Source organism: Corvus brachyrhynchos, unplaced genomic scaffold (genome assembly GCF_000691975.1).
Source record: "Corvus brachyrhynchos isolate BGI_N302 unplaced genomic scaffold, ASM69197v1 scaffold1786, whole genome shotgun sequence".
Taxonomy (NCBI): domain Eukaryota; kingdom Metazoa; phylum Chordata; class Aves; order Passeriformes; family Corvidae; genus Corvus; species Corvus brachyrhynchos.
In genome coordinates this window covers 92,082-107,702 of record NW_008238431.1, presented here as the reverse complement: position 1 = coordinate 107,702, position 15,621 = coordinate 92,082, and positions in this window count along the sequence as shown.

The window sequence follows — 15,621 nt, the reverse complement described above, 5'->3', positions numbered from 1 at the left end:
CTCCACCAAAAAAGGCAAAAACCCCTCAAAAAGCACAGTGGAGTCCAGTCTGAGAACCACAACATGATCTCAAACAGCAATCACTAGTTATTGACCTTTGTAAATCACGGTATAAAAAAAACCCCCCACCCTCCTGAGGAAGTGGATGCCTAACTACCTCTTGAAGAAGCAGAAGTTTCTCACTGAGAGTTCGCATGCCTAATCCTGTGTGTCACGGCAGAACTGCTGCTGAGCTCCTGTTCTCCACTTGCTTCCCATGGAGCTCAAAGCTTAACTTGGCAGCTCTGAAAGTTCTCACTGTAAATGGTTCGAACTGTTTACCATCACATCCTCCCACACACATGCAAAAAACCACAATGTCAAAAGTCATAGATATTTTTTAAAAAACATGAAAATCATGGAATCCATCACTCTTATGACAGCCATGACAAAAATGAAGTTTCAGTGATGGGTTGGCAAAAGGTTTATGTAACCCTAAACTCTTATGCAGAGAGTGAGTCTGAAGGCATTGTATGGTTCATTTAACATTATAGAATTTTTTTCCTGTTTTATATAGTTAGAAGCACTTAAAGCCTGAAAAGAGCATAGGGTGCACATGAATTCCATTTTGGCATATTTTGCAAGAAATCAATATGAAACAAATCAGGTTTTGAAGTTCCTGCTATAAAAAAAATAAAACTTGAAAATCAAAACACTGGAAATATTTATAATTTGTGGTAGCATACATTTAAAATCTCAAATCAGTTTAAGCAATGGATAATAACTTATCACCAACTGGAAAGGACACAAGAAAGAAAACAAACCTAACCCAATTTGTGACAGTGCTCAACATGACATCAAAGCAGATCAGACAGAAGAAAAAGGAAAGAGAAAAAGCTAGGCAAGAAATAAACTATGCAGATTTGAAAAACAGGCTAACAAGATCTCACAATGGCAGATTATTATAGCAATACATATGCTACAGAAAAGAAAATATAACTTTGAAGTAATTAGTAATTTCTCTAGCCTTCTTTCAAAAACTTCCAGGGAGAGAGGGAAATCAACTTAAGAAAAATTGCTCTTTTTCAACTTCTGTTGAGTCTATCTGAACCTAACAATGTAAACAGAAACAATACCATCTTAACCCTTGAAAACACATTTGAAGAAGAGAAAGAATATGATCATGTATTTGAATTCAGCATGTAAATTCCCAAGGAAATAGGAAGAAATTTGCTGTTCTGCATTAGGCTATTCTCCTCACCATTGAGAGAATGGTACTAGTGGAAGAAGTGGTAAAATATTGACTGTACAAGCATCACTGATGCACTCTTTCATTCATACTGAGATAGAAAACTGTTATTGGCAACATGCTGGAAAAGAATATACGGACTGAGATTCTTAAAGTATGCACCTCAAATCCTAAAGGCAATAAGGACATAATTTTTAAAATAACAGATACATTATTCACACATACACTTTCTTCCCATTGAGAAACTGAGGTCTCTTGCCTTTCCCTGGACATGCTATTGTATCTGACTACTGCAAGACTGGCAGACACAGTAGGGAGAGAAAACCATAGATCTTAAGTTAGGGGTTCCTGTACCAAAAAACTTGGATTTTTTTGTTTCATATTTTTTCAAAGAATATTTTCTACCGTAACATCACAACAGTCCACATTTCTCATTCACAATTAAGTAACAAGTCTACCTGTAACTAACGAATGGAATAATTCCATGGAAAGGAAAAGATCAAAAAATAGGAAAATACTGAATGTGTTACAATACAGTTGGACAGCTGGAAACTAACACCGAAATTCTAAAGAAACCATCTGAGATTTAGCAGCATGCACAGATGAAGTTCTTATGAACAGCCCAGCTGTTTTAACAGTTTGCTGACACTGAAAACAAAAGGTATTGCACTACTTTCCTTCCTAAATTGCTCTTCCTTCATCTACCAGGACATCTAGTTTAGGCTTTTGCTCAGTTACCTTTCTTACAGGAAAGTGAAATAAGTCAGTGCTATTCTGATGAGGGCTAGAACAGGTGTGGATGGTAAGTAGTAAAAATGCACAACCAGGAGCGGGGGATATAGGGGAAGCAAGTAATAGAAAAGAGATTGGTAAATTAATCCTGCAAACCTGCTGATGATCATTTGGAATTACCAAATAAGTTTTAATTTTTGCTAAGTAATCTGGTCACCTCTCTATTTTTCAGGTTTGTATGCTTTAAATATTCATAATCACTAAGCTAGTTTATGGCATTTGCTGGGTTTATCTGTTATGCTTCTGTGTATCTACACTGAGAGAACATACCCTTTAGCATACAGCCATAAGACTCAGAGGAAAGAAATACATGTGATTATTACTTAATGCAGTGACTTTGTACTACTAGGAAGCCCCCATAATTGGATATCTTTTACATCATCTTTTTAATAGTGAAAAAGGTTTGTTTTTAAAAAACAAAGTAAGGAACCCACAAGGATTATCAAAGTCCCAACTCCTGGCCTTACACAGGACAACCCCAAAAATTACACCATGTACCCAAGAGTGTTGTCCAAGCACTTCTTGAACAACAGAGTACCTATTTCCTTTAGATTCCTAAGAATGCAACAGTAAGATTTTTTCACTCTTTACATCAATGCTGCCACGAAATATGTATAAGATATGAAATACACTGTTATACTGTGAAATAGGAACTCCAACAGCTAAAACTATTACTAAGGAGAGTTCCCTAACACACACTTGGAACAACAGTCTTTCATAACTCCTTTTAAGTACTCATTTTAAATACAAGTTTTTTCCTTCCGTATATTTTCTTTCCGCAAATATAAGGCTTCAGACAGTAAACTAATACCACTGTGACTGAAATTAAGCATGAAAAGAAACTGCAAAGGAGCATATTTAGAAAAGGGAGAAAAGCACTTGGAAACAATAGGACCAAATCTCTTGTCTAGTACAGAATGGTATGACACCAAATCTTTTGTCCCAGAAAGGAATGGAGCCTGTCTATGAGAAAAATTTTGATTGGTGTGGACAGCATGCATTATTTAGCAAGGCTTAAAATGACAGACCCTGCCCTTGCAGATGATACCTCATATGAAGAATCTCAGCTGATACACAAAGGTTTTCATAACTCTTAAGTCTTGTCGTCTGTCGACGTAAGAACCTAGAGATTTGTGGAAAACAGGTTAGAGCACCCATAATTTCTGTTTTTGAGAGATTCTCTGGGCAGATAATGAAATTCTAGAATTTCTTAGGTTGCAGTGGACCTTCAAGATCATTGAGTTCAACTGTTAACTCAGCAAATGCCAAGTTCAGCACTAAACCACGTCCCTAAGCACCACATCTACATATATCTTGAAAATATCTTCACCAATTTTCTGGTCCACAACTGTACTGGTGAAGGAATTTTTTCTAATAACCAGTCTAAACCTCTCCTGGTGCAACTTGAGGTCATTTGCTCTTGTCCTATTCTGGTTATGTGGGAGAAAAGACTGCCACCTACCTCACTACAACCTCCTTTCAGTTGGTTGCAGAGAGCAATAAAGTCTCTCATGAGCCTTCTTTTCTCCAGGCTAAAGAACCCCAGTTCCCTCAGCTGCTCCTTGAAGGACCTGTGCTCCTTCACACTGGGGGTAGATGTGGCCCTTAGGGACATGGTTTAGTGGTGAATGTGGCAGTGTTAACTTTACAGTTTGGTCCAGGGATCTTAATGGTCTTCCCCAACCTAAAAAATTCTATGATTCTATCAACTGCAACCTCAGTAAATTTGTAGACAAGACCAAGCTGGGTGGGAGCGCTGAACTGCTGGAGGGCAGGAAGGCTCTGCAGAGGGATCTGGACAGGCTGGATCATGGGCTGAGGCCGATGGTGTGAGGTTCAACAAGGCCCAGTGCCAGGTCCTGCCCTTGGATCACAACAACCCCAGGCAGTGCCACAGGCTGGGGCAGAGTGGCAGGAAAGGGCCCACAGGAAAAGGACCTGGGGGTGCCGGTGACAGCAGCTGAACAGGGTATGCCCAGGTGGCCAAGAGGGCAAATGGCATCCTGGCCTGGATCAGCAATGGTGTGGCCAGCAGGACCAGAGCAGTGATTGTCCCCCTGTACTGGGCACTGGTGAGGCCACACTTCCAATCCTATGTGTTCAGCTTTGGGCCACAGGACAGACCTTCTCCCCTCTTTGAGCAAAGAAGGAAGGGGTGATATCATTTTGGTAACATAAATGAGAAAATAGTATTTTATTCAGTACTGCATTCAGATTACTCTAGAAAGTCAAAGCAAGGCTGTATCAAGAGCTTCCTTCTGCACAGCTAAAGGGAATTAAAAGATTATGCACAGAACAGAGACTTAGTCTACAACAGACCACTATTACAGCAAAGTATATGCCCCATGAGGATGCACTCATTTTCCAGAAAATGAAATAATAAAAAAACCTGATAAAGCTCAAGTAAGTTTCAAGGTGCTTAACTTAAGCCAGTAAAAATAATTTTAATAGAGGGAGAAAAACCAGAAAAAATGACTTGAACCTTCCGGTACAAGTCTGAACAATTCTTATTATTTAATAAAATAAATGCGTGCAACCCCACACTTTAAGACTGGGTCCTGATATTCCAGTAATACTGTAAGTTATCCAGCATATTTGGAACCATGGAAGCTCTAGAACACATTCATCTGCAAGTGCTCTAAACCAGATAATTTCACTCCACTTGTATAGACTACAATTTGCATTGTTTGGATCTCAGAGCAAGGGATAACCTCACCAACTTGATAAACATAAAAATCATCACTGGAAACATGAAAAAAAAAGAAATAAAATAACATTTCCCATAATTTCTTCCTCAAATACATATGAATCCTAGAAATATATATTTTAAAATTACATTTAAATCTTACTTCCTAAGAATTTCACTTTCCACACCATCACTGTATTTATGGACAAGACATGTAGAACCGGCACTTAGGGACATGGTTTAGTGGTGCACACTTGGGAGTGTCCTGCTTATATTTGGATTTACTGATCTTAATGGTTTTTCCAACCTCAGTAATTCTGTAATTCTAAATTAAAAGTTTCAACATATGCTACAAAATTTCTAAAAGCATACATCTTACATTGCTGTAAAGATGAAATACTGTAAAGATGAATTCTCTTTGAGAATTCCAAACTTCTGTACATATTAAAATATTTCAAGAACGACAGAACATTTTAAATCCAAGGTATTTTGGAACATACATTTGTATTGTAATTATATGAATCACAAATATCACTTGTCACAAATGCATTTAAATAACGCTGAGTATCTTTTGGAGTAGGCTCGCAGAGCCTGAACAAACAATTACGGCACCAATGCTTACCTACAGTTAGCCCAAATGTAAGAAATACTCAAAGATATGAGGGTATGAAATAGGCACATACTATTTAGCATTTTAGGATATAAATTTCAGTAAGAGCACTGGAAATACATTTATTTAATAAACACTACATAACTCCTTGTAAGGGTTAGATAATGCCTTGAATGTTCTAGTATCAAAATAGTAACATGAAAGTAGAGAGACAGAAATAGAACCTCATGATTTGTAATTGTTTCAAGAATTATTTTATAAATCTACACAGGACAAATGTGTAAGGTTTATTCCTACTTCCTAACAGATACTAGTGGACAAATTGGCTAGCAAGTGAGAATTCTGCTGAGCAATATATGAAGTTTAATACAGCTTTTCCCACCCTGAGTCCTTAGGGCTTTTTGTACTGTCATAGTTTATCAGCAACTTATTTCCATGATCAGGAGACAACATTGTCACTTAATCTTAGCAGGCATTCTTGCTGATCCTCTAGCCAGAGGGTTCTAATGTTAATAGAACAATAGCCACCATTCAAAACCATCCTCTTCTGCCAACAGCCTGCAACCACCATTTCATCAGTCAATGAAAAAAAACAACAATGAGCCTAAAGGTTACTGGGCAGTAAATTTGTGGAGGAAATGCTTGAATGAAAAAAGACACCCATGAATGCATTTTTCCCTCACCAGTATTCTACCACCTTACTGATGACAGTGTTTTGAAAAGATCTGCTTAATCCTTTAAATTTACCATCAGAAAATGGCTACCACTACAACTCTAAAACCTTGCTATAACCTTATAATAACACATCTGCCATGGACAGACTGCAGATAAAATTCTGCAGATGCAAAATAGAAGTATTTTTATGCCTTTGAACAAGTTAAGCTATTTATTTTTGTCTGTTTCACAGGAGAAACCTCTAACCATACAAATTAGACAGGATTTGAGAGACCTGGAGAGGGCTATAGATCACATGATTAAAGAATTGTCTCTGATTAAGGATGGTCATATTATTTGGATAATTTTTGTTAAAGATTCACCAAACAAAAATCAGATTGTAACAGACAATAAGCCTTGAAAAGTATCACTGAATTTTTATTAATACAAAAAGCAATATTAATACTGTTTTCTTGGCAGGTGTAAGTATTTTTTTCAAAGATGCTTACATTCAGCTATACAGGAAGGTGCCTTAATAATGCCCTAAAATCTACTAACATTCCACCTACTACAACTTTTTTCTGGGCAGAGGTGTTATTAAAAAATCCAACAGCTTCAATTAAAATGTTTTCACTGGATCATGCACTTGTTTTTAAAAATAAAAATTTGTTTTTAATTCAATTTTTACACTTTAAAACAAATTCAAGATTATTGTCAAATATAATTCAATTACTTTTTCCACTAAAAACAATCACTGTGAAGATATTATCCTCACTATGAAATAGAAGGGATAGCACGACATAAAATCACAGCTATTTTAAGTAGATGAAGGTTTATTTTTCATTTAAGCACTTATTTTCTTCGATGAGAAAAACATACTTCGTTGATGAAAGGTAACGTTAACTCAGTAACTTTAACTTCATACATAATGCTGATAAACAATTTCACATTTTAGATGGCTGAAGAGATCTGGTTTTCTTTGGACATTTTAACAGAATGGCTAATTTCCTTATTTTCTAATCAAAATAGCTAGCAACCTGAACATACCTAAGAAATAGTTCGGTAACTTTTTGTCTTACACTACTGTGAATGAACACGAAATTGCTCAGTGTTGAATTGTAAGAGAAAAACCAGCACATAAAGCATCTATGAAATAATCTGAAACCTGCATCATATTTTCATTATAAATATAACATATTTCATCAGAATACTCCAAAGTACATTGTAATTAATATCCCAGTAAATCCTGAAGAAGCTGTAAGTTTGAGTGTTTCACAGATAATATGCATTAAAAATGAAAATTTTAAAAAATAAGAATACAAAATTGGAGTTCAAAATAAGCTGGACATATTAAGTCCATCCTCTTTTCTGGAGGTGATTATGCAACTGCTGACCTCAATTCACACTAAAAGTTGTTTTTTTCCATTTTGTGTGCTAGTCACTGAAACAGCCACACAACCTACTTGTTTGAGAATGCTATCTTACAGAGGGAAAATATATCTATAAAATTAGCTTGAACCCTGTCCTCTACCACAATGAAAGTGGCATAAACACTCACTCTCATCTATCGCATTACAGTGAATTACAGCATGCATATACTTAAAATGAGAATACTACCATAATGCCATTTCTGTGACAATGACATACTATACATAAAGTCACTACTATTTCTTGAGGAATTATTTGGGAAAAAATAAAACATGGGCACTGTACTAGGTTAGTATTTAATCCACATGCATTCAGAAACACTCTCCATTCCATATACAACCAACAGCTTCCAAAGTAGATGTTACAATCTCACAATCAATATTCAAATGTTAATTCAATCACGAAAACCGTACCAACTTATACCCTTTCCTGAAAAAACATGATTCCTGTGCTGCAAGATGTCATGAGAGTAGCCTGATAGGAACGACTTGGAGTTGTGCTGGATAAAATGCTGAGCATGAGCTGGCAACAAGCCATTGCAGCCCAAACAACCATATCCTGGGCTGCATCCAAAGCAGTGCAGCCAGCAGGGCCAGGGAGGGGATTCTGCCCCTCTGCTCTGCTCAGACCCCACCTGCAGCACTGCATCCAGCTCTGGGGTCCCAGCAGGAAGGACACGAACCTGTTGGAGCAGGTCCAGAAGAGACCCATGAAAATGATCAGAGGATTGAAATATCTATCCAATGACAAAAGGCTTAAAGAGTTGAGGTTGTTCAGCCTAGAGAAGAGAAGGCTCTGGGGTAACCTTACTGCAGCCTTTCAGGAGGCTACAAGGAAGATGGAGATAGTCTTTTTATAGCAGGACCTGTTGGGATAGGGGTAATGGATTTAAACTAAAAGAGTGTAGCTTCAGACTAGATGTAAGGAAGACATTTTTTACACTGGGGGTGGTGAAACACTGGAACAGGTTGCCCACAAATGTGGCGGATATCCCATCCCTGGGGTTCATTCAAGGTCAAATTGGACAGGGGTCTGAGCAAAATAATATGCTGGAAGATATCCATGTCCACTGCAGAGTGTTAGATTAGGTGACCTTTGTAAGTCCTTTCCAATCTACCCTATAATTTTTTGATTCCCTGGTATCATAACTTTTAGCAAGATTATTCCTATTTAATAAAGAATGTTACAAGAGATGTTTCAGTTAAGTAAACTTATTCAAGTTGTTTAAATAAATCTAGCAACTTGCTTTTTATACATAATGTACAAAAAAGACAAAGGCAAATTCTATTGCCCAAGACACTCAGATGAACTTTCAAAATTCAGGTACAGTATCAACATACGTAGAAAGTATTTTCCAGATTTATTGCAAGACTCAAACTACTTAACTAGCTGAAAAGCACACTAGAGTTACAAGATAGTTTATGTATATAAATAGCACCAACATAATTACTCATATATAATAACTATACTAAAAATTCAGTCTCCCCAGATAGGATTACATGATAAAAAGCAGCACAATGATAAGCACCTGAGAATGCTGAGGACCCAAACTCTCCGACATGGAAGGGAGAGCTAAATACCAACAAATACACTTGTATGCATGTGTACATAAAGATATCTAGACATATTTCACTGGATTCATATTAATTTTACACTCATATTTTAAAAAACACAACAAATTCCAACTTTAAGAACAAAGTTGTAAAGAATTTTTCACTACAAAAGACAGACCTACAAATTGATACATTCTTAAAAAAATGTGTATGTTCTTAATGAAGCATTGCCTTAAAAGAAATGAACCACAGACTTTATTTCCTTTATCATCTGCACCGTTTTCATTTTGAGAAGCTCACGTCATGTGCTGAAAAGTGACAATCTGGATTTAACAACCATGACAGGTTGCCAAACTAAGATTACATCTAACAATGTTTCACAGTGCACCAGACTCTCTCCTGCTGACCTTTCCACACGTGGTTCAGAGACCACTGGATTAGAGCTGTTAACAAATCACAGGTGCAGCCAATTAACCAAGAAATGACGTAACAATGACTTCCAGTCTTAAGCATGAGGCTTGTTCAGCAAATAATGCTTTTCCATCAATGAGCTCAGTATGGCTGCTTATCAGCCAAACTTAAGAAGAACTTCAAAAGGCCTGTACTGCTGATACGCTTCTCATTAAAAAGTGATTTTATTGTGAAATTATCCAACTGTGACTATGGTATGCTTTGCTGTTCTCTAACTTGGGAAGTTGTCAAACAATGTGTATTAATCTTCTTACCAAGAGGATCACAGATTTTCTGGTGCACAATGAGCCAAAATGAGAACTAATGGAAATAGAGGTAAGAACTACATTGTTGTGTATTTTGTGGGGGTTTTTTTTGTTTATTTTTTAATAATGAATTCATTTTTTTGGTAGGTTGGTTTTGTTAATTGCCTCTCCACCTCACTTCTCAAAGGTGAGTGTGTCTCAGTACCTTCTGCATTCTGGAGGTCTACAGACGCTATGGAGAAACAGCTGTGCGCAGCCCAGATTTTGCAGGACTCAGTAAACCACACTGACTCCACACACCATCATGTGGTCCCAAATGGTCAACTCCGCTGCTCTAAGAACATGTGCAAGAACACACAGGGTGTCTCCACATGTCATTTGATAGGGTGGGCATAATTCTAAAACTTTCATTCTACATTGAAGTAACATAGCTTATACAACTTTTAAAACTGAGTTCTCTTTGCAGACAGTTAAGCCACATTTCTGTAGCAATGCACAAAATCCACTAAAAGTCAGACTGACCTCTGACTAACCATTACAGCAATATGTCTTTCTTTTGTAATATCCCTTAGCGAGAAATGAGTGGACAAGAATAATAAAGCACGGCAGCATTCTACATTATTCTCTCCTGCTCACTTTTATGGTCCCTATCTCTCTGATGCCTCGAAGCATTCCCTGATTTACTGGAAAGTGAAGGGAGAGTGGCACTAATCTCAGAACTCTGAAACCCAGGAGAACTAGAAAACATTTCATAGGGAAAGCCGCAAACTGTAAAATGAAAATTCACGTGCTATAGCCAGCTCCATGAAATTGTGTATTTTGAACTGCAGGTCCCACTGCCATTAACAGTGCTACTTGTATTACCAGAGTTCTCCTCTCAGGCCAGATGCTGTAATATCCTAATAACCCCTCAGAGTAACAGTAGTTCTGTACCATTAGTCCAGACCTTTTACACCTTCTTAGTAATAAAGGCAGTCTCTACTAAATGCCATGCTCTACAAAAACTAGCAATACCCAGTCCAGTTATTAGTAAAGGTATCTTGGGTTTAAGACCATAGTAATCTCCAACAGAATAAGGAGAAACTACATGAATTCACCGAAGAGTTTTCTGTTGGGTGTTCATTCATAGACACACATATTTACAACTTTTAACATACTAAAAGACAAAAAACCCCCACACTACTTTCTAATAAAAATGTTATTTAAAAAGATGCTATAAACATATGCTACTTGGTTTGATACTTTGATTTTACCACTATCTTTAATTTTATACTCAAGGTCCAAGAAAATACAAAGAATAAACACCTGTACAGAACAAAGGGTGAAACAGGTTATTCCTAATTTGCTGCCAAAGGCCCAAAGCAAAAAACAGTACCAAACAGGAAAAAAAAGTCTTAACTTGGCCTCAGATGTTATTTTTACATAGAAAACTATTTGTTAAACGACCATTGTCCATTTATTTATGACAACAGATGCAGCTGAAGTTATACAGACATTCATCTTCGAGCATATACAGAAACCCCCTACATTATTATTATGTTAGGGATTAAAACCTAAAAAAAAAAAAGGAAAAGTACTTACAATGTAGAGAGGGGAAAAAAAAGATTTGATAGCTCTTTCTGTTCATATATCAGAGAAAGCAAGATATGATATCTGAGGATGACATATTTTTCTGTCTTCTTGAATTATCCCAAAACAGAAAGAAAAGCAACTAAAAATAAGTGTCAGAGAAAAAAAAAAAAGGCAACATGGTCATGCAATTTGCTTCCAAGTGTCTTTTAAAGGACGCTTATAGAGATTTTTGGAACACTGGTTGTGAATAAAATGGGAGGAAAAATCTAGAGACCCAGGGGATGAAAGAAGAAGGGGAAACAGTAGTGGTGTATCACTCTTTACAATGAGAAAAGATAACTCAGATAATTATATGCCTGAGATTGATAAAGTGCTCTTGAGCAAAAATAACAGAGAACTGTAACATAGAGCCATGAAAAAAATATTTCTACTACTTGAGGACATAGACTAACAAACTATCTTGTGTGAAGGAAGAAAAATACAGCATACTGTCTGATGAAGCTGACACATAACAAAAGCTGGGGAAAATGCCACAAAACAAGGTTAATGCTCAATGTACTCGATGCATCAAAGTCCAAGAGAGATTTGGTACAATTTTCAAATGAAGATATGCTAACAGAAGGCTAGCAGATGAGAGAAAAAGAGTCCAAGGAAAGCCAAAAGGCAGCCTGAAAAGCAGCAGCATTTTTATTTACTTAATAAGAAAAGCACTTACCAAAGAAAAGTTTTGTGGGGTATATTCTCTAAATTAAAATGGAATTTTTTTCCACCATAGAAATGTAAGACAGAGACAAACTGTAAGAATGAGATAAAAGAATTTAAGAGTCTTGTGTGCTTTATTAGGTAAAACACTGGATGCAATTATCCGAACATCCTTTTCTGCCTTATCCTCTCAAAGTTCAGGCTTTTTGGATGTTTTCCACTTTCATTAGATAAACAGCTTCTTCTCATTAGAAAAAGATATACCCTTATAAGGATTCAAGTTGGGTTGCCTTTATTTATGTTGACACAGATTTTATTCAACCCCTCCAACCTTACCCATTCTGTGAGTCAGCTAACAAAGTTGTCTGATTTATTTTGTTTCACTATTATCAAATGATCAACTACTATTAACTACTAATTATCAGAAATGTAACACAACAACTTTTTAGACAATAATTGAATTCCCTTCTTTTTATTTACAAATGATTACTCATTATAAAGATTCCACAACCAGAATCTGATAACCAACATCACTTGTTCTACACTGTATTAAAAATACTTATTACCTATTTGGCTCTCTAGGAAGGCATGTAAAAATAATAAAAATATTGAATTGTAAAATGGACTGACTGTCTAGAGTTAAACAGCAGGTGTGATGTTTAAAGAAAATGTTTGAACATACTGCAGTCATCTTTCACTACAGTACCACTTCAAGATATACCACTCATATTTACAGAAAATACATTCTGTAATACAAAGAAAACCCTCAAAAAATTTCTTCCCATGCTACTCTACTCTGTTGAAACAAAGAACGGAAATGGAGCATGAACATCTAGCAATTAAAAAGTACATGGCTATACCACTACTAAATCCATCTTGTTATGTTACAAGGAAAAAAAAAATCACATGTGCAGCTAAACAACTGAGAACACTCCAACTCTCTGAAATGGTATCTTACCCACTATATAGTGCTAACAATTCACTGTATAATAAGGATTACACGTTCTCACCTTCCATCACACTAACTGCATTTTCATGGGTCATATACGCATCCTTTTTTACAGGTGACTAGACAAATGCACACACAAACTTCACTTAAAAATACACTGAGTCTTGCCAAGTAGCAGCAGGATGAAATATACCACAGTAACAATCCCGTCTTTGTCCCAGCCTAACGCTATACCTATTAACACACTTTGATGCTCAGCCAAGAAAAATCTCAGTGCAGGGATTCTGGGTTTTGTGCCCAAACAATCTGGGCTTGTGTTTAATATAATATAGTCTGCTTTTAAGTTACTGCCAATCATTAACTCTACAAAGAGTATGTCTGGGATTATTTTTTCTTTACAATGAACGTTATTAAGGTAAAGAAGGCAGAAAAATTTACATTATTTTGAAAAGAATAAGTGGATCATGCAATCCTTAGCACTAAGAAAACAGTCTTATTCAGAAAATAAATGTATTTCTAAAACCAATTCCGAATCTTTGTTTCTTGTATGTCAGTAATATGTGTCTGAAACACTGAGTTTCTTGAACAAAATACAAAAATGCAAATTAAAAGAAACACACACTAGTTTCTTAAACTTACAGGTAAGTTAAGAATTCATTTTCACCAAAGGAAAAGAAGGTAATAGTTTTCAGTTTCTTAAACAATTACACAGAGAATATCATCAGTCAAAAAATAATTTAGGAATATATTAAAGAAAAATGGCTAAAATATGAAACATTACACTTGGCTAAACCAAATATTACTATCCTTACAGAAAAATAGACTGAAATGAGTGATCCCTCATGCACTGAGGAAAAGAAGTATGTAAAACAAAAAGAAAATATCAATTACGTGTTAGCAGAGAAGATGAGAAAAAAACTAATAACAAAATGACTTGATAAAACATATAAAAATTAAAACAAGAGTAAATATCATTCAAAGTTCTAGTCCCAGCAAGAGGCTGCTTCCATTTCACTGTAAGACTGATATCTTTTATACAGTATGCTGTGGACAGAAGGTCATGCCCACCTTCTACAGCACTAAAACTTGCTTAGAAGTCTCTTGTCTGTGACAGCTTACTTCTGGCTCTAATTTTGTAGCTGACTTTTTTTTATTTGATTTACTGAGGTTGCATAAGCAATCTATTTTATAGAGAACTCCACAAGCAACTGTAACACTCTAGTTGTGTAAAAACTGGCAAGAAAAGGAGGCCAAGTAGACAGGAACAGAAGACGACAATCCCTTGAGACAGTCTTCAAAAAAAAGTTACTCAATTCCAAGTGTAAGGATTTTTTCTGTCATTTCAGACAAAATATTCCTTTCTCTCCTCTTTTCTCATACCATAAGATGATCAACAAATTCCAGTCCTAAAAAACTTCATTGGTTCTCAGGCTTATTTATGAATTTTTGTTGACATTAATAGTTTCACTGGAATTATTGAGTCATGCAAACATTTGCAGAAGTAATCAATTTCCATATGACTGCGGATAAATGGCAATTTACAAATTAGCAATTTCGTTTCAAATCCTTATTGAATTTATATGCTATGACAAGTCACTCAAAAGCATACAAAATACACATGAATTAATGCAGAAACCTATCAAAATAAATATCTGTCATGTAGGGAAGTATGACTGTAAGAATATATTACCTGTGGGTGACTGTGTATGATATAACTACAAAATTACGGTATCAATACTGAACTGAAATACTCTGAAAACATTTCTTCTTTCAGACACTTGAAGTGCATAGAACAAAATCTCTTCCTTTTTTCTCTTTACATCTCTAGTGATTAGTGCGTGCGTGCGATTCTCTAGTTTAACATTAGCCGTAGTCAAGATCAAGCAAGGCACCGTAAAAGTACCTAACATTATTTTTCTGGGGATCTAGTGTATAAAGACATCTTCACAGAAGCCAAAGAACCCCCAAACAAAAACAAACAAAAAGTTCAAATTACAAATTACAAATATGTGAAAGTTTAAATATTTATATTTTTTGAAAAGCACACGCTTAGAACAGCTACTACATTAATCACACACGCACTCAACCAAACTGCGTTTTAAAAGAATACATAAAAATAAGTTCCTTTTTCAGGTTACTTCCATTCCCACTGTTTGTGATACCTAGACAATGAATTCCCACGTGTTAGTGTCTATGCTTCTTCTTAACATCACAGGAGAGGAAAAAAAGTTTTCAGGTAGCTTCAGCTCATGCAAATCTGCGCATCATAGCTGTGGCAATAAAACACAAGGCATTTCTCTCAGATAAAACAATTTTAAATGTATTTAGAATTCAGGAGAGTTCCATCTGCAAGCCACTGGAGGCACGTGTCATTTTGTCTACTTTATTTCTGACATAAACTCCAAAATTCTTCAAAGGCAGTGCCCCACTTGCACTCTGAGTACAAGCCAAATTTGGCGTATGTGAGCAAGGACTGTATGTCAGAGCACCTGTAACTACAGTATAAAATCTGGAAAATGTGTTGATCTTGACAACTGGCAGATGTTTTCTGTATTCTTATGCTGTAAAGTCAATTAATAAATAATGGAATAACTTCACTACTTTCTCACAGGTAATAATCCAAACTCTACCTCTTTACTGGGGCTGAGTCCTATCCAGATTTCCATAAAATGCTTTTCTAGTGAAAGAGCACTGTCCTGATATACACCAAAAATACTGAAGTAGGTACTAC